The sequence below is a fragment of the Cynocephalus volans genome, chromosome 2 (genome assembly GCF_027409185.1).
Source record: "Cynocephalus volans isolate mCynVol1 chromosome 2, mCynVol1.pri, whole genome shotgun sequence".
Classification (NCBI taxonomy): Eukaryota; Metazoa; Chordata; class Mammalia; order Dermoptera; family Cynocephalidae; genus Cynocephalus; species Cynocephalus volans.
In genome coordinates this window covers 109,792,526-109,817,550 of record NC_084461.1, presented here as the reverse complement: position 1 = coordinate 109,817,550, position 25,025 = coordinate 109,792,526, and positions in this window count along the sequence as shown.

The window sequence follows — 25,025 nt, the reverse complement described above, 5'->3', positions numbered from 1 at the left end:
CAAGGTAGGGTACTCAACAAACTGCCTACGGAAAAGCTTCAACATCCACCCTTCTTTCCTTCAAAATTTCAAAGCGGCTACTACTTCTTGGCCATAAACACCTTCTTTAGTTTTAAGCTAGAAACCATATCTTAAAAAGCAGGTCTACGAGAGTTACAGTTCATTTTTATTTCAAGAAAACCTTGTCTTTCAAAGGAAAAGTAATGGCAGAGAATAGTGGCTGGTGCTGGGCGGGCAGGAGATCCTGCTTCTGCCTGATCTCATGGCTGTTTTAGTAACTTGTACAATTCCACATTCGCCAACCAAGCATTATTATATGTGAAAACAAAAACATAAGTAAAGATGGAACATGCAATGTATTTTTTTCTAAATGAAACATGCTACACAATGTACATGTACACAATGGCTCGGATGTTTTAACTATAATTTTCAAGACACCTACAGAGCCTGATCTTTTGATCAGACTGACACTGTGTCTTGTGTTACTGGGCGTGTATAAAAAAGGTCTCTGTGCAGCTTGGCCTCATGTTCACTCTGCAGCAGAGTAAATGCCAGTGGGGACCAAACAGCTTATTTCTACAGCAACACCTCTGTAAGAAGATCTAGTGGAGACGACAACTTCCCAATGATTTCACAAAAAATTAAGTCATTTTCACCAACAAGAACTAATGCAAAGTATGTAGTTTTTGTTCTTCCTGGACTGTGTGTACGTGGTAAAATATACATAACATAAAATATACCATTTTAATCATTTTCAAGTGTACATTAAGCACATTTCAAGAGGCACTAAGCATGAAGGTACTTCAAAAAGTTTGTGGAAAAATGGATTTAAAAGATAATGTGAATATTTCCGTGAACTTTTTGAAGACACTCCCTGCATTCACCATGTTCCACAACCATTGCCACTATCCACCTCCAGAAATTTTTCATTATCCCAAACAGAGACTGCATCCATTGAGTAATAACCCCTTTGCTTCTTCCTCTAGCTCCTGGAAACCTCTATTCTACTTTCTGTGTCTATGAATTTGCCATTCTAGGTATCTCACAGGAGTGAAAACGTATAGTATTTGTCCTTTTGTGTCTGGCTGATTTCACTTAGCATAGTGTTTTCAAGATTCATCCATGTTGTGGCATGTGTCAGAACTGCATTCCTCTTTTTAAGGCTGAATAGTATTCTATTATATGTGTACACCACATTTTGTTTATCCATTCACCTGTTAATGGACATTTGGGTCATTTCCACCTTTTGGCTATTATGAATAGTGCTATTATGAACATTAGTCTACAAATGTTTGAGTCTCTACTTTCAACTCTTTTGGATATATACCTAGAAGTGAAATTATAAAATATATAGTTTTTATGTAAAATAATTGTGTTATCCAGGCCAACATTCCTGTGTTATTACATGTGAGGTAAAAAATAGAATACAATTGGAGTTTATTGGAAACTGGGGCAAAGATCACCCTTGCTATGAACTGGCAAAGAACTTGGCTGCATTCTGTTTAAGGCGCCAAATTTCATGGAATATGGAACTTCAAGGTGCTGACCCAAGGTATTTGGCAGAACAAATTTCTAAGTAGCAAAGCATTCAGGAAGCTGCATGGCTAGCCTATGCTAAGTTATAGCAGAAAAGGCATTAGCTAAAGCCAGAATTTATAATTCAAAAGAAAATGTGAGACAAAAAATTGGAGAACTTTCAGCCTGGACACAAAAGCAATGGTGCCACCCAGCAACTGTTTGCTAAGGAGATTAATACAGAAGAAAAGGACTATCAAGAGAATGGGGAAAAGATCCTAAAGGCATTGCAGAAGTCTCTGGGGCCAACCCTTCCATCAGAGGCCCAGAGGCCTGGGGAGACAGAATGGTCTTGGGGAACGGGCCTGAGGCACCCTCCACAGACTCACTGCTCAGGGATACATCAGGAAGCTGCCTCTCACCCCAGCTACTTTGATTGCTTCAGCTGTGGCTAAATTAGCCCCAGGTGTGACTGGACCCACAGCTTTAGAAAATACAAGCTGGAAGCCTTGATGGCATCCATATGGTGTTAGGTCTGCAGGCTTGCAGAATGCCAGAGCTGTGGAGGCTTAGGAGCCTCCACCCTGATTTCAAAAGATGTATGGAAAAGCCTGGGGGTTCAGAAAGAGATCTGCCACAGGGGTGGAGTCACCGTAGACAGCCTTTGCTAGAGCAATGCTAACTGGAAAGGTGGGGTCAGAGTGGCAGCAGAGACACTCCAACAGCATCATGTCTTGTGGAGCCATGAGAGTGGGACTGCCATGGAGACCCCAAATCTATAGAGCTACCAGCATGGAACACCAGCCTGCAAGTGCTGAAGCATGGCCTGAGACCAGGAAAGCCATAGAAGCAGAGCTGACCAAGGACCTTGGGACCCACCCCCACACCAGTGTGGAGAGGACGTCAAACATGGAGTCGAAGTACATGATTTGCCAGCTGGGTTTTGGACTTGCTTAGGACCTGTTACCCCTTTCTTTTGGCCTATTTCCACCTTTTTGCATGGGAATATGTACCCTATGTCTGTCCTACCATTGTATCTTGGCAGTAGATAACTTGTTTTGATTTCACAGATGGGACCTTGAGACTTCAAGACTTTTGAGTTAAAACTAGTTAAGACTTTGGGGATGAAATGAATATACTTGTATGTGAAAAAAAGACATGGGTTTTGAGAGGCTGGATGTCTTGGATTGAATGTTCCTCCCAAATTTAATCCCCACTGTAATTGTTGAGGGCAGGAAATCCTACTGTGGTAATTGAAAGGTGAAGCCTTGAAGGAATGATTAAATTATGAGGATCTACCATAGTGAACACTTTAATGGTGGTCATGCATGTGGTTCTGAGGGCTTTAAAAGAAGAGCACATGAGAAGTTCTCTCTCTCTGCTCTGCCATTTTTCCATGTGAGATCCCTGTGTCACTGTCACCACCAACAAGGCTTTCACCAGCTGTGTTCCCTGGACTTTGGAATTCCCAACCTCCAAAACTGTAAGCAATAAATTTCATTGTCTTACAAATCACTCAATTTCAGGTATTTTGTTATAAGCAACATAAATGGACTAATGCACAAATATTGGATATTATCATGCTTGGATTCCATTCTAAGATCTTTTTTGTTATTTTCATCCAATTATTTGAATGTTTGTAGGAAGATTTTGAAACTGTAGAAAATGGGAGAAGAAACTGAATCTGTCCTCTTCAGAATTTTCTTCTAGCAAAAATAGAGACTAGGTTCACACTAAAGCACTAACTTGGGTAATGATATCTTCTTCTGAGTGATGGATGGAGCAAGAACTTCACTTTAAGAATGCTGTTCATTTGGCAGGGACAGTTGACATGGGTTTTATCTCCAGCCTCCTGTATGTCATTTTTCTTCCTATGCTGGGAATATTTTCTACTGTCCATGCATAGTGTCATTTGGCAGACTGCCCCTCTCCCTTTTTTCCTCCCTACAACCCACTGTGCCCTACATGAATCAGATAATCCCACTGTTCTGCTCTCAGCTAATGCTAAGTTTTCTAAGGATAGGCACATGATACCGCAGACTGACTAGTTGACCAGGGCCTGTGATCCAGGCTATAGATTGCAAACATGAGCAGAACTAATTGGGCTCCTATCTCAGGAAATGAGAATCAGGAAAGAGAAAATGAATCACACCCACTGAAGATAGTATTAAGAGTGCTAAGAGGTAGTCAGGTGTGGAAGGATCATTGTAAGCCAGAGTTACACTCAAGCTGAATTTATGAGGGAAAAGAGAAAGTCAGATTTTAGAGGAAGAAACAGATTAGATACACAAAGAGAAGCAGACACATCGTGTGAAACCATACAGCCCATGAGGAAGTTGGCAGAGCTGCCCTTGTTCCCAAAGCTGGCCACTTCAAGACCTGTCCATGTGTTTCCTGACCAATGGACCCTTTCATTGAGTTCATTGGAATGGGTCTCTGTTCTTTGCAGTTTAAGAAGCCTGATTGAAACTCTCTCTTCTACTGCTTTTTTTCTACATCTACTTCCTTCCAATGCCTCTTGTTATCCGTCTAAGCCCCTTCTTTCTTTTGTTCTCTTTTCCTATCCCTCTCCCCACCTTCTCCGCACTCTCCACCTATGCCTCAGACATACTGCTAGGACCCATCCCTAAAGAAGACCCTAAAAAATTGAAGAGAAATAATAGAGTGTTTTGTTTTCGTTTTTTAAAATAGCAGTATTATTGAGATATAATTTACATACCATAATATTCAGAATTTTAAAGTATATAATTCAGTGGTTTTTAGTATATTCACAAAGTTGTATGGTCATAGCAACTGTCTAATTTTAGAACATTTTCATCATCCCAAAAAGAAATCTGGTAACCATGACAAGAACTAGGAACAAGTTTCATAGTTTTCCCTCTTGTTCCTTTGTTTTTGAATAACTTCTAGAATCTTATTCTACGTTTCATGTTTGGAAAGAAAGGAAACACAGAAATATAACTAGTGGATGTGTGCAGTGAGATAAATCAATATTTGGGTTCTGACTCCAGCATAACCCTTGAAGTTAAATAGGAGCAGAAGTGGCAGAAAAAAGAATTGTTTTTCCTCTAAAACCTGCTTGTCACTGTCTCAGCAGTGACTGGCAATTGCAAATCATTGTCTGAATTAATAAAGCAATATTTTTGTTGCCTGTGCCATTGAGAAGTGAATGCTAAATAGTTAGTCACCGAGTTTTAATTTGCTTACTGTAACAAAAGCCAGTGACCCAGGAATCATAAGTGACTACCTATGTCTAGTTGCTGTCTGTAGTGCTTTGCGGATTCTTGTGGTACAAATTGTCATTGTGTGTAGACTAGTTAAATGAGCTCCTGAGAAATTACCAAAGTGATAAAATACATATAGTCATTACGGAGAAATACAGTACATGGAAGTGCTATATTTAAGATGTCATTCTTTTCCCTGTATATTTAAAAATCTCTGCAGGGAAATTGTCACTTTTAAATGACAGAAAGTATATAATGTTTCCTTCTAACAGAAAAAAAAAAAGAAATCCCATACCCATTAACTCATTCCCCATTCTCTTCTCTCCCTGATGCCTGACAACTGCAAATTTACTTTCTGTCTCTAAGGAGTAGCCTATTCTGGACATTTTATATAAATATAGTATGTACAACTTACAATAAATACAATATGTGACTGGCTTCTTTCACTTGGCATAATGTTTTCAAGGTCCATCTATCTTGTTGCATGTATGAGTACTTCATTCCATTTTATCGTTGAATAATATTCCATTGTATGAATTTACCACATTTTGTTAATCGGTTCATCAGCTGATGGACATTTGGGTTATTTCCAGTACAGGTTTTTGTTTGGACACATTTTCACTTCTCCTGGGTACATACCTTGGAATGGAGTTGTTGGGTCATTTGGTACAATGCAATACATTTGGTTGTCATCCTTTTGCTCCCTTTTCTTTTCTATCATATTTTAAGACCTTCTGCTGGCTTTGCTGCTATCATTCTGTTTTTCTTTATATTTTCTTGCGTGTGTTGCTGCTTTCTGTGCACCACTGTATTTTGCTCTTCTCCCTACTTTTACTTTTACACAATTATTTGATTTCATTAATCATTTCCCCAATGGCTTTTATTGTATTTCCTTTGCAATACCTTCTTTCCCTCTCCCCATCTCTGATAATGCTTGAATAAAGGCTGCTTCACCTAGGAAAGTAAGGCTCACATGGAATACAATCACATGAAGTAGTTCTATAGAACAAGAACTTCAGAAACAGAAGGACATTATTCAAGGGTGCATAGACAGAAGATTATAATAGTCGATATGTAAACGACCATTGCGGTCATATTTTTATTCCTATATTTGCCAAGTCTGACCCAAAAACTTGCTGTTGACCTGCAGTCTCTTTCATCCATCCGTAGAAACAAACTGCAAATATAATGTGACTCCCAGGTAATTGCTGCAGCCGCTGCTGTAGGGTATGTCACCATCAGCAGCACTAACCCTTTGCCTCGGGCACCATATGGACAGTGACAGGCCAATCACCCTGATGAGATGAAGAACTGTAAGTGGATTGAGGAAGCCCTTTGACTTGTCCCAGCCCCACTGCTACCCAGTCAGACGTGCCCGGCTCTTATTCCCACTGCAGGCTCAAGTCTGAAGCCAAGAAGCACCAATTTTGCACAGGGAGATGATTCAGTGTTTTCCAAGTTTTTGACAGCTGACCAATTAAAACCCAAATGACACCATTAACAAGCTCTAAATAAGCCAGGATTTATAACAATAGAAGGCACCAAAGCACCTACTATCCCTCCATGCTCAGTGTGAGTTTGAGAGAGATTCAGATAATTACAATGATGGGATGGTGCTGATGACCTCAGGGACACAGGAAAGTTTCAAATCATTAACCAGAAGGCAGCAAATTCTGTTTCTTAAAAATATTTCCAGTGAGCCTCCCATTTACTCCATTTCAGTATTGTCTTCAAAATTCTGAAATTTTATCCAATTCCAGTTAATCATTTGAATCTTGCCCAACATCACTAAAGTCTTCATCATCATCTGCACCATCGTGACTATCTTGAATCTTTCTCATATTCTTACCAAGCATGGCTGTATGGCAGATGACGTAAAGTGGCTGATCTCACATGTAACTTAAAAAACATAGCTTCATCAATTTTTAGTCAAACCACGTAGTTTATACCATTGAAAATCTACCATTACTGAGATATTTTGTTAAAAAGCCCTTTGTTGGCTCACCTATTAGCTTAGCTGGTTAGAGCACAGCCTGATACACTAAGCCATGGGTTCAGATCCCCATACCAGCCAGCTGGCAAAAAAAAAAAAAAAAAAAAAAAAGCCCTTTGCTAAGCCTTTCAATCTGTGAATAGGGAAGCTGGGATATGTTTCAAAAGGGAAAGCCCCACAAATTCATATTCCTAAAATGTATTAAAGTCATCATTTTGTAAAAGCCATCAGAGATTTTTCAGGACTGAGTGACATAAAGAGGCCTGAGCCCCAAATTTATTGGCATTGCCCCCGACTTACTATTCTGATCCATATTCATTGTGTCAGGCAAGAGGACCTTTGTGAATATAGTGGATGTGAACAGTACTGGGTTTCGTTTTTATTTTTGTGTTCTTATTAGCCAATATACCAAATCCTTTCCAAATAAAGAGCTGGAGCCAACATCAATCTGTGATTTTCAACCCATTAGTATACCTTCTTTCTGTGAGATCGGACTTCCACGACACCAGTCTAAAACATCAGTGCTGGGGCTGCTGGACTTTAGAGCAAGATGCTGTAAAAAGTGCACATTAGAGAAGTTTCGGATAGCACAGCATGATGTAAATTGCTACCATACGCATCACTTACAAAACCACGCCATCTCAGCAGAGGTGACAGGAGTGACATCTCCAGCACTGTGACTTAGACACCCTTAGGAAAACAGAGCTGATGGAACAGTGTCGGTGGCAGCGGCAAACAGAGACCCAGCCATGCACACCACATGAGACCAATCAAGAAGCGCTTGCAGGGGTTCTCTGTTCCATTCCTCAAATTTTATAGCCAGCCCACACAAAAAATTTATAAGAGAAACCTGGGACATTTTGAGGCAATGAGGAGAAGTGGCACTGTGAGCAACATTTTATTTTGTTCTTATCAGGTGAGAAATCACCAGAAATAAAAGTTTTCGTGGTATCTGTGTTGATAGCAAAATGGCCCATGCAACAATCAGTTCCAGGGCCACTCCATCCATTTCCTGTGCCAAATAGCCCTTCCATTAACATTTCTGCTCCCTTCCCCAAGAGCTCGCAGTGTTGAAATTAGGGAAGTCCGGGGTTAAACCACGCCAGAACACTGGAACAGACCATGTTTACATGAGCCCAGACATTGAGAATTTCCATTAAGTATGGCATTTTTACAAATATCTAGAAAACTATCAAAATTTGTTCTGATTTAAACTGTCACCTGAGTTTGGGGCCTCATGTAGGCCTGAAATTCACCAGGAGCCTGTCAATGAAGTTAGGGTCTCAGTGGCTGGTGAGCTAGTGCTGCAGCTCTAGAGTAGTTTCAACTTCTCTTTCTCAATCCAGTGGCTTGCTGTATTCATTCTCTTAATACTCAGACTCAACCCCACGTGATCACAGTCTGACTGTTTCCTGTTATTCACAAAGATTTATTAAGTACTTCCTATGTGCTAGGCATTGGCTAGGGGGTGAAGATAAAATGATTAACAAAACAAACATGATCCTTGCCCATGTATTTTGTTTTTGTTTTTGTTTTCATTTATTTTTTTATTATATATGTTTATGGGGTACAGTTTGTTGTTTCAATACATGGATATACTGTATAATGATCTAATCAGAACAGTTACCATATCTATCACCTAAACATTTCCTCGTGTTGCTGATATTTACCTGTAGTGGAAGAGTAAGAGACATCAACCAAGTGTCACACAAAAATATACTTACAAATAGGAACCACTATTATGGGGGGACAGAACAAAAGCAGAAGAGGCATTATGAATGAGTGTGTGAGAGGAAAGCCTTTGCTCAGGGAAGACCATCCTGGGAAACAGAACCATAGCTGACCACCTCCCTCCACCTTCTCTGCAAGCACTTCAGCCATGGCCTTTTGCTCTGTTGCCAGGACTGTGGCAAGAACCTCCTAAGGAGAAGTCCTGATTCATATCCTCCTACCCCACTAGCTCATCTCCATACAGCAGCCAGAGGGAGCCTCCTAAAATGTAAGGCAGGTAATTTCCCTCCTCTTTTCAAAACCCTGTAGTGTAAAGACCAAAGTCCATGGCTGGCAGGTTAGCTCAGTTGGTTAGAGCATGGTCCCCATAACACCAAGGTCTGGGGTTTGATCCCTATACTGGTCAACTGCCCTAAAAAAATAAACATAAATCTAAAATAAAATGTAAAAAAAAGACCAAAGTCCTTTCATGGCCTTCAAGGCCCTGGAAGATCTGGCTCTCAGCTACCTCTATGCCCCCATCAGCTACCACTGTGTTTCAGCCACACTGGCCTCCTTGCTGTTCCACAAAAGACCAAGGCTGACCCTGCCTTCCAAGTTGTGGTCCATTCTCCTAGAAATCTCTTCTCCCAGATGTCTGCAGAGTGTTCCCCCTCTCTTAATGCAGTCCCTACCAAATGTCACTTTATCAAGTCCACCTCTCCTGCCAATCTGTATAAACAAGCAACTTCTCACCAGTACTCTCGTGTCCTCACTCTGCTGTTTTTCTTTATAGTGTTTATTATTTCCTATTGTACTAAATATTGTGGCTTATTTACTCAGAGTCTGTTTTTCCCCACTAATGTCCAAGCTCATGAAAACAGGGAGCTAACTGGCTAATGCTATGAGGAAAAACCAAGCAGAGGGAACAGTGTGTCGGAAATCCTGAGACAGGAGATAGCTTGCTGTGCTGAGCAATTGGCAGCATGTGGCTTTATGATTTATCTGGAACCACAGGTGCCCCCCAACTCTGAAAACTGATGCAAGGGGTGGAACAAAAGAATGAAAATACCATTAGGAAAATGAGTCCCCTCTGCGCAAAACAGAGTCCAGATATCCAGAGGAAAGGAGGGGACTGAGAAAAAGAGAGAAATCGATTTCCAGTGCTCCGCAAGGCACAAAAAAAGCCATGTTTTAAGAAATTCATTCTCGTTAAATTTCATGATTATTGTTTGTACTTTTCCTGATGAGATCAAATGAAAAACATCTGCCTTTAGAAAATTCAGTGAGAGAAAGTTGGTTAGGAGAGAAGTAAATTAGTTTTCGCATCAAACAGCAGTCTAAATTCTCAACATCTCTCCTAGTCTTTGCTATTGTCAGGCACTTGTCAAGCTTAAGATGTCATTATTCGTGAAAAAAGTTAACAAAGGAATTATAATCCTTTCATTTAATAATTATTCTCTGGATGCACTGTTTATTGAACAAATACTATTATCTACTAAATGCCAGGCCCTGGGTTAAGATTCTGGGAACACATGGGCCCTGATTTCAAAGGACATCCTGATCTACCAGAGTCAGGTAAGATAGCAAAGCCTACAGAACTGGTGAGAAGGGCTGTGACAGGTAAACTGACCTGGTAAAACCTGATACGGGAGGAGAATCAAACCTAGGTGAATCTGTAATACTTCGCAAGTCTTAAGTAAGAGCAAGTATCACTAAGGTGAAAAATCAGGGGAAGACTCTTTCAGGTGGAGGGAGCCAAGGAGCAAAGCTTCAGAGGCACCAGAAAACAAGAGTTCCTACAGAAGGAGTCTTTGAATTAGGTGACCATGGACCTCCACATTGGTTTTCTTACATAAGTCATACCCAAAATACATTACTAATTTTTTCTGAAGGAGAAACTTAAACACATTTATGAAACAATCTGAATGCAAAATACTTCTAGATTTCTAAGATCCCTTCCTCCCAATATTTATGGTTATCTACACCACACCTAACCAAATGCATTTTCTTTATAGCAACTCCATGGTTTAAAGTATTTCTGCTCTTTCAACTTAGTTTTCATAGAAATAGAAACTTTCTTTTCAATTTTATATTTTATCTGTTCATATAAATTTTAATTAAATTTTATAATGACAATAGCAATTACAGCTTGCATAAACAAGTTCAGGAACATATGTAACCAGCTTCATGAAGCATAGAACTTAACTGGTGGGAGAAGAAGGGTACTGGCTGTAGAGTAGCATGCAGCAATAAATCAACCATGTCCTCTATGGATGCCTCTCCTTGATAGCACCTAAGCACCAGAAACATGCTAATAATCTTATCAAGAGTATCTTACATCTCAGTCAATTCACCACGTATGTCTTTTATTTATTATGTGCAGAGGTTTACAAAAGATTCAGCAAGAGTAATGAAAAATAAATTAAAAGAAAAAAAGACATTATTGACCATAAAAGGTCTGTACTGTTATTGTACAAATAATTACCACCATCATTGTTACTAGCTGACGTTCATTGACTACTTGCTTTGTGCACAGCATTATGCAAAATATTTTGCAAACATTATCTCAATCCTCACAACATTTCTGTGAGGCAGATATAATATCATTGACACTGTTTTACAGATAATTTAACTGAGGCTGAGAGAGTCACTTACCAACTGGCAAAGCCATGGTTTGACTCTGAGTGAAAGTTGGTACCACTTTGCCTCCTTGTCCTTCCTCATTACCCACAGTCAGAAGCCCCAGACCAGTCTTTCAGCTGTGGGACTCTGACAAACTGATATGGATTGAATTGTGTCCCCCATGTTTAATGTATTAGAAGCTTGATCCCCATTGTAACTGTGGAGGGTGGGTAATCCTATTATGGTAATTGAAAGGTGGGGCCTTGAAAAGGTGATTAGATTCTGAGGACCAGACCCTAATGAATGGATTAATAATGGTGGTCATGGGTGTGGTTCTGAGGGCTTTAAAAGGAGAGCACATGAGAGTTTTTCTCTCTCTCTGCTTCTGCCATCTCACAATCTGATACCCTATGTCACTGAAGCCACCTCCAAGGAAGACTTTCACCAGATGTGTTCCCTGGACTTTGGACTTCCCAGCCTCAGAAACTGTAAGCACTAAATTTCATTTTCTTACAAATTACCCAGTTCCAGGTATTCTGTTATAAGCAACAAAAATAGACTAATACATAAGCCTTCCTCATTTTTCTACTATTAGCATAGAAAGCTTTTCTTTAATCACTCTTTCCACCTGAAGCTACTACTAGAATGAATAAGACCTAAAAACTTGTAAAGTCTGTCAGGATTCATTGAGCGTCCAGCACTGTGCTAGAACCCCAAACACTGAGTCAGTCTCAGGCCCCACAATTTCAGTGATCTTGACCAACCAACTGGACCATGGCATGACTGATGGACACTCTACCTAGAAGTTACAATGACCACATCTCTTCCCCATCTAAGAGTGGAACCCAAATTTGATTACTTGCATTATGCCTTTTTTAATAGGACTTCTCCGGATATTTTTAGAGAACTGGGTAGAATAAAAAAAAAAAAAAGATGAACAAAGCAAAATATTAAATGGTGGTCATGACCAACTTCTAAGACATTATTAATTTAATACTCAGATTTCTTTAACAATGATGAAAATGTCATCTGCGGCATTTAAGGTTTTGTAATAGAAAAATAATACATATTTATTGTAAATAATTCCAACAATACAGAAAAGCATAAAAGATAAAAGAAAAGCACTGAAATCCTCCTCCCCACTGACAACCACCATTAACATTAATTTATATATAATATTCTCCATGCATAAATAAAATTTTGATGACAAAATTCTGACTTCTTTCTCTGTAAATTATTATCTACTCAGAGCTTCTTCTTTGCAAACGAGCACAATATATCCAAAGCAGCTACCAGGCATCGTCTCCTGATGGTGTTTCAGGAATTTCCCTCCATAAATTCAGTTAGGAGTAAAGAAAACACTGGTGCAGATACAGTGATGCCCTGCTGCAAACCCCTTGGCATTTAGACATAGCCTGTCTTATATTTTTCTCTTGTGTGCATGTAGATGTGGCCCCTATATAAGAATAGTCTCTTTTTGTACTTCCTCCATAGAATTAATCAGTGTTTAATTAAATTGAATCCCATTGATTTATTGCAGTAAACTGAATTGAGCTGAATTAAGAGAGTCATAAGGGAATTGCTGAGCAGTTGTTAAAACATATCTCTACTCTTGTGGCAATGTGGTGACTTCAGTCTCATGTACTTAACAGTAACATTTAAAGGCTTACAATCCTTTAAGATAGCAAAATCTCCTAAAGTCCTGAATAATGTACTGTTTTATCCAAATGTCCAAAAGTAAATAAATTACACCACCACAACTCTCTCAATAGTTGAATGAATTAGAGAAAAATAATTTCTCCTTTATTTTCTTCATAGGTGTGTATGTGTATATATATATATGTATATATATCATCTTTATTCTCAGAATTAGTATTCCCTCATACCTTAATCTAATCCTGAAATCATATATCTTCCAAGACTAGAACTATACCTAATAAATATTTTAAATATTGAAATCTACTGTCAGGAGAATTCAGAAAATCTGAGATAAAATAGTCCAATTGTTAACTCTATACTATGACTTCTCATTGATGGGTGGCTGGGGGTCACCAAACAGGGAGATGCTTTAAGATTCTGACTCTTTGGGAGAGTAGCAAAAGGATGTCATTACTCCCTTTGAAACAAAAGCACCTCCTGAGCCAAGTAATTGCCACTAATAATCTCTAATGTGGCATTCTTTATGCAACTGGGAGGTTTTAGAAGAACTTTTTTTTACCGCTTTCACTGGTATGGCATTTTTCATTCCTTCTTCAAATGGAAACCTGAGTTCTTTGATATATAGCATGACCAGGCCACTGAAATGTGCCCTACAGAGGGACCTACACTTGCAGAGCACCCTGATAATCTTCAGAAATAAGCAAGTATCCAACATGACAGGGGAAGGAGATGTGCACCCCATCTGAAAAGCAATTTCACTAAATGCAATCATCCTGGGAGCAAAAAAAGATAGATTAGAGGCCTTTCATCTGTAGAATCAAGACAAACGAAAGCCGTGGTGAAAACATAAACCCCTATGGCTGGTAACTGGCCACCATCTGGCTTCCATAAATCCCTTGTGAGTGGAGAAAGCATTTCAGGCACTAAATAGGTCAAGAATCACAGCCCATATGTCAAAATCAGAGCATTTACAAATAGCCACACCCTCAATTACAGTTATTTGCAAATGGCAGCAGTGACGGCTAATTGTTTCCCAGTAATCGCTCTCCCCTTACCTACTAGCAGAATCCTGACTTTTTTCATTTGAGGACATCCATGAATCCAGACATAGGACTCTATTTTTCAGCCTTTCTTGAAGTTAGATGTGGCCATGTGAAGTTCTGCCCAAGGATGTAAAACTCAAGTGTCACACAGTATTTACAGAAAGTTTCCTTCTCTCACCTTATCCTGCTGTACAGAACACGAAAATGCAGACCCCTTCCAGGGAAAGTGGAGCAGAAACCTAGAAGGAACCACTCCAGTCCTTGACTCACTACTTCCAGATTTACCTTACTTAAAAGAAAATTAAACTTTTATATTGTTTAAAGGCTCTATCATTTGAGGGTTCACTGTTATTTGCAGCTGAAGCTAACCCCAACTAATACAGATGAGAAGTAAGTGCAGATTTATGTAACGACCGAGAAGTACTGGTGGTGCCGAGGAATCGGCCAAGGTTCTTCACACAGTCTAAGGAAATGACTTCAACAGGTACCCATACTTGAGGAAGCAACAGGGTAAGGAGGAGGCCACTGGGACAAGGAGTACCAAGCCCAAAGGTCAGGAAGACAATCACTGTACTCACCCCCTAGTGGGTCCGAACACAGCCTCGTAACACTTCTCAGTCCAGTGAAGATTCAGGCCAACACTACCAATTCTTTGGACAGGACATAAGTCAAGAGAGACATGTTACACAAAGGCTCTATGGCAATGTTTCTCTACTCTTACTTATTCCACGCCACTTCTGGTAAACATAGAAAGCTCCAAGCCCTCGCCCTTGAGCTAATGATACATCCCTGAAGGATTGGTATCCCCCGCCATGTCCATTGAGAATAACTTGAACAGAGCTCCCATCAGTTGCCTTGGTGCTGCTGAAGGTACTCATTAAGGAGTTTTGCTCTGGGTATATAAAGCAGTTCTCAATTTTTGCTTTTTCTGCTTCAAGAAACAGAGCAGATGATATTCACAATGTGAAACACCCATGGGCATGCCCAGAGTGAGAAGAAATTCCCAGCCTGTGAACTCTAACTCCATCATTTTCTATCCCATTCAAGAAAGCATGTAGGAATTGGAGTGAGAATGACATTATTATAAACAGTGTAATGATGGGACAACTTTAAATTTACTTTAATATATAAAGATATTAAATCATATCAAATGTTCTTAAATAACTAGTCTTGCTTAAAGATTATTTGTAACAACCCTCAGGAAAACAGCTTCAACACACTGCAACAGCTCTGAGAAAGTCTCTCATTTATGAGGACTTTCCAAGCCTGGGAAAGGCCACCATTCACCAGGTAAAGAGTCGAGCAAGCTTCCTCATGCAAATGAGTTCTGAATACAAATCTCTTTAATGATAATAATGAGGATGCTGATCAGAGCCAATTATTTCAAGCTTCATAATTTGTATATTAACTAAACATCCTGATAATTAAGCAAGTAAGCCTAGGGAAATACCATTCATCAAAGGCTCTAGTGTATTTTGTTTCTAAATTTCAACTCTGAAATATTCATATGAATAGGAAGTGAATTTGTCTGTAAGTAAGAGGAAGCTGAAAAGAGGGAACTGAAGCAAATTTGGGGTATTACTATTATTTTAACGTAACCAGAAGTCTGGAAGGAAGCTGCCCAGAGCTGATCTGTGGCTCCACGCAGCTGGGAGGGATCCAGGCTGTTTGATATTTCTGTTCAGCATGTCCTTAGGGTGAGCTCACCTCACTGCTCCACTCCAACTTCATAACCCCATTTTGAGCAGGGCAAAGAGGAAGACAAAGGACAGAAGGAGCCACCAATTGAGTTTCCTTTCTGAAGAGCTTGCCTAGCAGTTCTACTCAGCTATTTCCACTTACACGTCACTGACCCAAACTGTCACATGGTCACCTCTAGGTGCAAAGTGTGGTGGGGGCAGTGAGGAGTGGTGACAGTGATGAGGAGGAGGTAGGAAGGTGGGAAGAGAAGGTGGTGAGAAATAGTTTTTTAGCAGGCAAAATTCTTCCTCAAACAAAATTAGGGTTATATTTGTAAAGAAGGTAGGAGGACGTTGATATTGGGTAAGCAACCAGCATTTTCTTTTGTCTACTGGTACTTGGAAGAGTAAAGGAAGATTGTAATTGAAGAATTCTAGAAGCCTCTTTTATTTAAAAAAAAAAAAAATCTGTTTGAATTCTCCAATAGAAGTCATGAAGACCCTACATGGAAAACAATCCATAACAAAGATAGATACATGCCTGCCTTGCTTTGGAGCTGGAGCAAAGAATTAAAATCCATATCTGTATGGAAGTGCCTACAGACCTAGCAGAGGAGAAGCTAAAAAACAGTCCAACTGCCCTTAGCAATGTAATGAATGGGGGAACGCTGTTTTTCTTTTAGTAAAAGATGAAAGAGGACCAAAAGGTAATTCTTACTATATTAAACCTTGCTTTGTTTTTTATTTGTCCCTAAAGCATCCTTGTTGTTTTTATTTAAACTTCTGTTTTCTTTAATTCCTTTTTATGGCTTAAACAAAAGGTGCCACAATCATGTTTTTCTTATATTTTTTCCTGACCTACCACATTCTAATCAGTTGGGCCCTTCTTTACAAGTCAGACTGTGCAGGTTTTTTACTTGTCAGTGATGGAAACCCAGCTTGACATCTGACAGTCAGGCTCAGTCCTTTCTGCTTCACACATCAACAACAAGTGGAACAATTCCAGAATTAGCACTTTGCTGTCAGTTTTGTTAATGATTGAGGCACAACCTACTCTTCTGGGAATATGATATACTGACTCCACAGAGCTGACAATAGCAAAGTGTTGGTTTAATGCCAAACTCGCCTTTCAGATATGTCATAAGTTCTAAACATCTCAAGAAAGAATTAACAGAGCTTAACCCAATATTAGCAAATTGTGAAAAGCCAAATTTAAATGCTGCCTTAATAAGATATTTTTAAAATTATTATTAATCATTAGAAAAACTCCATTCCAGGTGACGTACAGAAATGAATGACAGAAATACTTTGTCTTTATGTAGTATTTTCACATCCAAAATAAAAAATAATTGCTAATACTTAACAATGATCCCTGAAATAAGCCTAGACAAAAATTATCCAATTTTTAAAATAAATTGAGATAGTGGTTGAAAATGATCAGTAAAAGTTATATACTTTTATCACTTTTTTGTAGAAAAATGAGTCATCTCAGGCTGTGGGTCCCATGCTATATTTTACCAGGTTAAGCAACACATAGTAATAGATTGTTTTCATATCATGAGAGCATAGATCTAAGAACTAGAACTTAGCCTCCAGCTTTCATGTTAGAATTTCTAACTGCCCGATTTGCTAGTGGAACAACTCAGGATATACTCTGTTTTCCTTGAATGCTAACGATGTTTGTCCAAAATACACAAATGCAATTAGAGCAAACACATACAGCTCTGGAAAGACGAGCTCAGTGCCTTATGTTCTTAAACTTCTATGTTGTCTGCCCACTAAAATAAATACACTCCTAACCTTTTCCCTTTTATCAAATAGATATATTAAATCTACAATATAAACTACTTACACTGATCAAGTACATATTCAAATTTTTGTATAGGTCAGTCTGATACACTAAAAGCATCACTTTCATAAAAACATGTGAAAAGCATATCAAAGATAATTATTTTAAAGAATAAAACAAGGCATATCTATAAGAGCTTTGACAATCTTTTCACGTAGATCAAAGATAACTTTTTCCCATGCACTTTTTTTCTTTTCCTTTTTTTTTTTTTTTTTTTTTTTTTATAGATGACTGGTAAGGGGATTTTAACCCTTGACTTGGTGTTGTCAGCACCACGGTCTCCCAAGTGAACCACGGGCTGGCCCCTCGCATGCACTTTTTTAAAAAATTGTGGTAAAATACACATAACATTAGATTTACCATATTAACCATTTTTAACTGCACAGTTCAGTAGCATTAAGTACATTTACATTAGGTGCAACCACTGCCACCATCCATCTCCAGAACTTTTTTATCTTCCCTAGCTGAAACCCGTTTCCCCTTCTCCCCAATACCTGGCAACCATGATTCTATTTCATCTCTATGAATTTGACTATTCTAGGTACCTCAGAGAAGTGGAATCATACAGTATTTATCACTTTGTGACTGGCTATCCTGAAGTTCATCTACTTTGTAGCATGTGTTAGACTTTCCTTTTTAAGATTGAATAATATTCCACCATATGTATATACCATACTTTGTTTACCCATTATCCGTCTATGGATACTAGGGTTTGCTTCCACCTTTGTCTATTGTGAATAATGTTGCTATAAACATGGGTGTACAAATATCTCAAGTCCCTGCTTTCGATTCTTTTGTTTCTCGTGTAGTTTTACTTATTTTTTAAAATTTTTACCTGTTTCAGTTTATTTCTTTAATCATTTTGGAATCTCAGACTCCCTTGGGAATCTGACTAGCTGCATGTGATTACTGAAATTTGAACATTCAGTTTCTCCGTGTGCAACAGTCACATGTTAATAGTGACTACGATATTGTAGGTGCAGGATTCTAGAACATTACCAATATTGCAGAAGTTTCCATTGCACAGTGCTAGTTTAGGCTCTCTGAGGACCAAGTTCATAGAGTCCTCAGTTGGGGAGGGAGCATCCCTTGGCTGGGTCAGGCATTGTACAAGAGTCCCACCTCCTACCAGGGGCAGGACACAGGGTCCTTCCACACTTCGCTAGTAGCTATTGGTGAAGCCACTATTTTAAAAAATAGTAAAACTACTGCTGTTCATTTCATGTGTGGGGGGAAAAAACACTTCAAAAATATTTGGGAAAAAAAATCAGTAGTATCTAGCAGAGCAAGAGCACACGACAGTAGAAAGAATAGACCCATCTCTGTCAATTCCCAGCTTTTTGACCTTAGAAGAGTCATTTGTGCTCATTTCCTCATCTGTAAAGTAAAAACTTCTAATAATGTGATTATTAAGTCTTACCTGATGGTTCGTGATGGTTCAGGGCCAGATCCAGATCCAGAGTTTAAGGGACTTTTTCAAAAAAGTTTACTTTTTAAATTCTGAAGTTTCTTTTCCCAATTGTAGGGAAGGGGAAACTAATAACACATTTGTTTGAAAAGCAACTTGCATTTTTCAAAAGAAATAGTTAACAGAAAAATGAGTGTACCAAGGCATAATCATTGCAGGTCATATTCTTCCTGAAAAGGGAAACATATTCATCTGCAATATCACTGTTAAGTGTTGTGAGAGTTGGCAATATTTCATAAAGTGTTATTTTTCAAAATTGCACACTGCCTTGCTCTCCTTAAAATACAGTTTAACTAAATGGGTCTCAACAAGCATGTTATCAAAGTGAGGTTTTTCAAATTACATTTTGCTCAAGGTTTGAATGTGTGGGGGTGGGGAGGGGTATAAGAGAGAGAGAGAGAGAAAATATGTGCCCCTAAATTGTGCAGTGAACATCTTCAACTTCTCCCCACAGTTACTGGTTCATGTCTGAGAGTCGAATTACCCAGTTTGGATGACTATGTGGTTCAAATAAGCTACATAATTGCAAACTTTCCACTTCGTTTTCTGTTGAGTAAACACAGTGGTTGTGTAAGTCTGTGGTTTTGTAATACTAGGGAGCCCACTCTCCCATCCTGGCACAGAGGCCACCGATCCCCTGCCGCCGGGGTCTGGAAGAGCTAAGGAGTTGCAGAATCAGCCCAGAATGGTAAAGCAGATTCATGCGGCTGCTTTTCTCAGGGTTGAGGGATGTGGCAAATTGCTCTACTGTCAGCCTTTCTCATCCTGTGACAGCAGCACCCTCACAGAGGCATGTAAGAAGCATTCTGATGGGAGCATAGTTAACCTGTGTGCTGGGAACCTTCTTACTGATCTAGGCGCGTGATTCTACCTCTTCCGTTCCTGTGAAATGCCATAGCTAGCCTGCATGCCCAGCCTTTGAACCACTGCCTACTGGTGTCGTCTTAACCTCTGTGTGCCTCTGTTTCTTCATCTATAAAATGGGAATGACTATAGTATCACCCCATGAGGGTTTGGGGAGGATTTAATGAATTAATATAGCCCAGGTACTATAGAAGTACCTGGTATTTGGTGAGCTCCATGTGCAATGTTAATGATTATTATTATTCCCTTACCATACTCTCCTGGCCCCCAACTACCTCCAGGGTTTGTCCCACTGCCTGGGCTTTACAGTCCCACGAGTGTGCTCTGATTCTGGGCCTTTTCTCTGGCCCCAGGTCCTTGCAGCCTGCCATTCCAGAGTCCGACCAACTTCCACACCAAGCTCCCACCTTCTTTATAACACTCTCCCAGGCCTCTACCCTGCTCCATGACCAGCTGCCCCACGCGATTCCAACGTCAACAATATTCAAGGTTTGGTCTTGAAGAAAAGCTCTCTTTTTACAGCCTGACCTGAGGGGAGACTGGCAGTAGCACTGGCTTGGACGCTGTCTGCTGGATAACCATCATAATCTTATGAAAAATGAGAATGCTGCAGCCCTGTACAAACGCTCGCTCCCCTCTCCCCCCACGCCCTGCTCTAGAATGAGCGAGAGGCTGAAGGCATGTCATTTCCCCTGAATCATACAGACATCAGTAACAGAGCCAGGAATCAGGGCCAGCGCTCAGCTTTCCCATGGTTATGTTCTAACCACTCAACATAATGCCAGAAAAAAAAAAGAAAAAGACACCACAGACATTTCATCAACCTGTCTCTTCTGTCAAACTGCGTTACTCTCAAATTGTGTAAGCCTTATGTAAACAATATCGCTTCACACATGGGGTTCCATAAGTACATTTGCTACGTGTTTCTCACACAGCAGGTTTCCTATGGATGGGTATATAAAACGTGCCAAGATTTGAAACTTAAGAAAACACTTTAGAGGGCAGCCATCCAGCCACATTACAGTCATGCCTTGCTCTGAGGCATAGGAGTGTAAGTTCTTACCCACTGGACTGTCCTAGGTGGTATCCATTACCAAGCGCTTCCAGCGGGATAGCTGACCTACTCTGCTAATTCACTGAGACTGACTTTTAAGGCACATTATTTTATATTTTCTTGCTGCATTTTTCTTCTTTCTTCTTCTCCATAGGTCACTTTTCTGCTGCCTCACTCTTTCATTCACTTTCCCTGATAACCATTCTCTCTGTCCTCCTTATCTCCTTCCTCTCTCTTAACCCGTAGCATTGCTAGCTCACGTTTATTTGAAATTATTATGTCTAGGGAAGGAGAGTGTCTTTTAACGCTCCCTTAAAAAACCCAAATTCATTACATAAAAATGGTCCTCCTATCTATCTGATGTGTATTTATAAGGTTGCTAAAGTTTTACTGTATTTTGTGCAGAAGATAGAGTTTCCTCCTACTAGTTACTAGCTAAAAGTCATTAAGTTAGCTTTCACTATAATAAAATGAAAGCATTTAGTTGATTGTTAAATAATTTAAAGCAGGCTCACTGAGGTACATTGCCACGATTTAATATGTTGAAGCATAAAATGAAGATGCTAAAATCCTGACAAAGAACAGCTTTGGAATTCAGCAGCAGGTATTATAATTTATACATACGATGCTGATTAAGACATTACATTAAAAAATAGACTTTCCTGCCTCCAATCTCTTCTGTAGCCAATCTATCTAGCCCACAGTTGCCACCTTAATCTTTCAGAAACATTATTTTACATTCCTTTCGGAAATCATCTGTGGCTTACTGCAATTTAGAGCATTAGTTCTTCAGTGAGCATCAAAGTCTCCTGGAGGACTTATTAAGACAGATTGCTGGGGCCCCGCCCTGGAGTTTTAGCTCCAGTAGGACTGGGGTGGGGCCTTATCGTCCACATATATAACAAGTTCCCAGGTGAGGCTGAAGGTGCTGGTCTAGAGGCTATACTTGGGGAACTATTGACGTTAGAATTCTGACTTTAAGTTTTATTCTCAAGGCCTTTTCTTTTAGTAATATGGCCTTTATCCACTTCTTCAAACAGATATCCATGAATCCCCTTCACAGAAACCTGCCATTGTAATGAAACTCTTCTATTCTTTATTCTCAGAATAAAGAATGAATGCTGTCACTTGTATGGAAGTTGTTCCTGCTGCTTAAGACATATGCCTACCCTCATGATAAAACTCAATTCCACCACTTCCATGAAATCTTTTCCAGGTCCCACAGGATTTCTGGATTTCTTCCATCTCTGATTATAGTAGCACTGGTTCTTCTCTGCTGTTTATTTGTCCATGGTAAAAGCTATCTTGTATTATTACTTACCTATCCATAAATGTAACCAAATAAGGTAGTTTGCAGTGTGATACAACCAGTCCATTTGAAGATCTTAGTTTAGGTTTATATAACAAAGCAAAATTATCTGCTTTTTTATTTTTTTATTTTTTGTTGTTGTTTTTAATAATCATGGTAATGGTCAGTCACCAAGCAGTATACACATTGTATCAGTGGTCCTGGTAGAATCAAACTGGCCATGTCGTGATCCCACAAAGTGCTCTACCATATGCAACCAAAGATCTTTTACTGAACCATCAACATGGATATATGATTTTTTTCCCCAGTACTTTTTCTACATATCATGACTAAGTAATAGAATGAATTTCCATAAGCCATATACAAATCACTTTACATTCACATGGTGCTTCTGATGGGTAGGTTACTACAGCTTCATGTTCCAGTTTTGCTATGCATATAAGTCCAGAAATGGATTTACTATGAAAGTAATGAAATTTAATCTTCAGGCTCATTATTTGCATCATGCAATAGGCCCCTTCTATGGCTCAGTGAGAAGCCCTAACATTGAGTTCATGCAGTCATCTATTTTTGTAAATTTTGCAAAAGTAAAATATTTTTTAAGCTCTTTTATTTATTTATTTATTTGTTTGTTTGTTTGTTTGTTTGTTTGTTTATTTATTTATTTATTTTCCAAGAGGGCCTCTAAAACTGTATAAGCATCATACCCTACATGACCTGGGTCTGGCCCCGGAGATCACTCATGTTTATAGGTCTAAGATTAGTAAGGCAACCAAATCAAGAGGAAGAATCAGGGCCTCAAAAATAAAGGATCACCCTTCTACCAGTTCTACTTTTAATCCATAAATGTAATTCTGGAACTATTTAATCAAATGAAGACACATGCTTTGCTATTTGGAAATTAGCAACCATCTTACTCATTTGTGAAAATGGACAATATTAATTTGTATTCTCATTGATTTTATATGATTTATGTTATAAATAACATCACTTGAAATATAGGCAATTACAATTTTAACAGCAGTTATCTTTGTAAATCAATGTAGATCTTATTCAAGAAAAAGGTCTTTCATTTATTTTGGGAATTATAATAAAACTCTGAGGATGACCTATAAGAAACTTTTGGACAATTCTGCAACTTTAAACGGAGGAACAAAGGGAAGAAAAACCTCATATTTTTATGACCAGTTTGAAGAACTACAAAGTTTAACCAATCAACAAAGCATTGCATGTTTGCATAATAAGGACATGTGAAGGAGTGATGTTTCACTAGCAATAACAACACATTACTCAATTCTGCTGCCACAAAGAACATAGGTGGAAGATTTAGAAAGATCTGAAAGGCACACATTAGAAAAGATAAAATTGGGCATTTTAAGTTGATAGTCACATAATACCACTTACAGATACTGGAATATGTCTAGCACTTACACAAATTTGTAACAAATTCAAAAACAAAAAGTAGCACTCTCTTTTGAAGCAATTCATTGTGAGGAATTTGTCACTACAATGAGCTTCTGGCACTTGACCAATTCTTTTCAGAGACTTGCTTTAAAACAAATGACCATTAAAATCTTACGATGTCACAGCAGAAAATTCTTATTGTGATTCATTCTTAATGCAAAATTTGCTTTAATTACTGTATTCATTGAGAGAGATTGCCAAACTTCATTTCATAAACAAAGTCATTTTCATAAGCAGTAAATCATAACTTATATTTCTCTTTACTTTCATCAGATGCATTTTTGGTTTCCCATGTATAAGATCCTAAATGTTTTCTTTCAAGCAGTAAGTCATTGCTAAGAACAAAGATTTTTGGTTTTTAACCCTTATTTCTTGAAGATATGATGGAAATGAAATGAAATTTACATTATTTGGTACATTAAAAATTCAACGTACGTTTTTAAAGCAAAGAAACACAAAATATTAAAGCTAGAGTTCATGAAAAGTGTTTAATAAAGCCCATTGTAATTTAAATTAAATGAGTATTATTAAATAATCATTATGTGTGTAATCCTTGGCATAGAAAAATCACTTCAGGAATGCTATTTGAATGAATGACAAATGGATGTACAAATAACCAAGGATAAAATAAGAAAATTTTGAGATGTTGGCCATATTAATGCAACTGAAAAGGCTCTAACATTAATAATTGGAAGATGGCTATTCACAATGCATTTAAATTAAAATTTTCTGTATGATCTCATTTTTGGAAAAATGTTTTCTCTCTCATATTCATATATATATATATATGTATTGGTCTGTTATCTATTGCTTATAACAGAATACCTGAAACAGTAATTTATTTAAAAAGAAATTTATTTCTTACAGTTTTGGAGGTTGAGAAGTCCATGGTCCAGGGGGCATATCCGGCGAAGGCCTTCTTCTGGGTGGGAACTTTTTACAGAATCCTGTGGTGACCAGGATATCACATGGTGAGAAGAGCTCTTTAACTGTTCATTTGATCTCCTTATAAAGCCAAGAGTGCTACTCCCATGACAACCCACTAAACTATTAGTTCACTACTCCACAAGTGGATTAATCCATTCATGAAGACACAGTCCTCAGAATCCAATCACCTCTTAAAGCTCGACCTTTCAAATAATGTAATTTGATTTCCCACCCTCTTAACATTATTACAGTGGGGGTCAACTTTCAATACATTTGTGGGGACATTGAATCCTCAGCATTGCGTGTGTGTGTGTGTGTGTGTGTGTGTGTGTGTGTGTGTGTGTGTACACACACATATACAAGGGCACTTCAAAATTTTCATATAGCGGACCCTAAGATGGCGGTGGCTGCGGCAGTTGGCGCGGAGTAGCTGAGGTGGAAAAGGTGGCCACTGGGCCTTAGGCAGCCGGGAAACTTGTGGACCTTCCTCTTGCTGTCTCTTAAGGGAGGACCGCTGCTGGTGGCCGGAGATTGAAGCTGTTATCAGAAGGCTCCCAACAAAGAAAAGCCCAGCACCAGATGGATTCACAGCAGAATTTTACCAAACACTCAAAGAGGAATTGACACCGATTCTTTACAAAC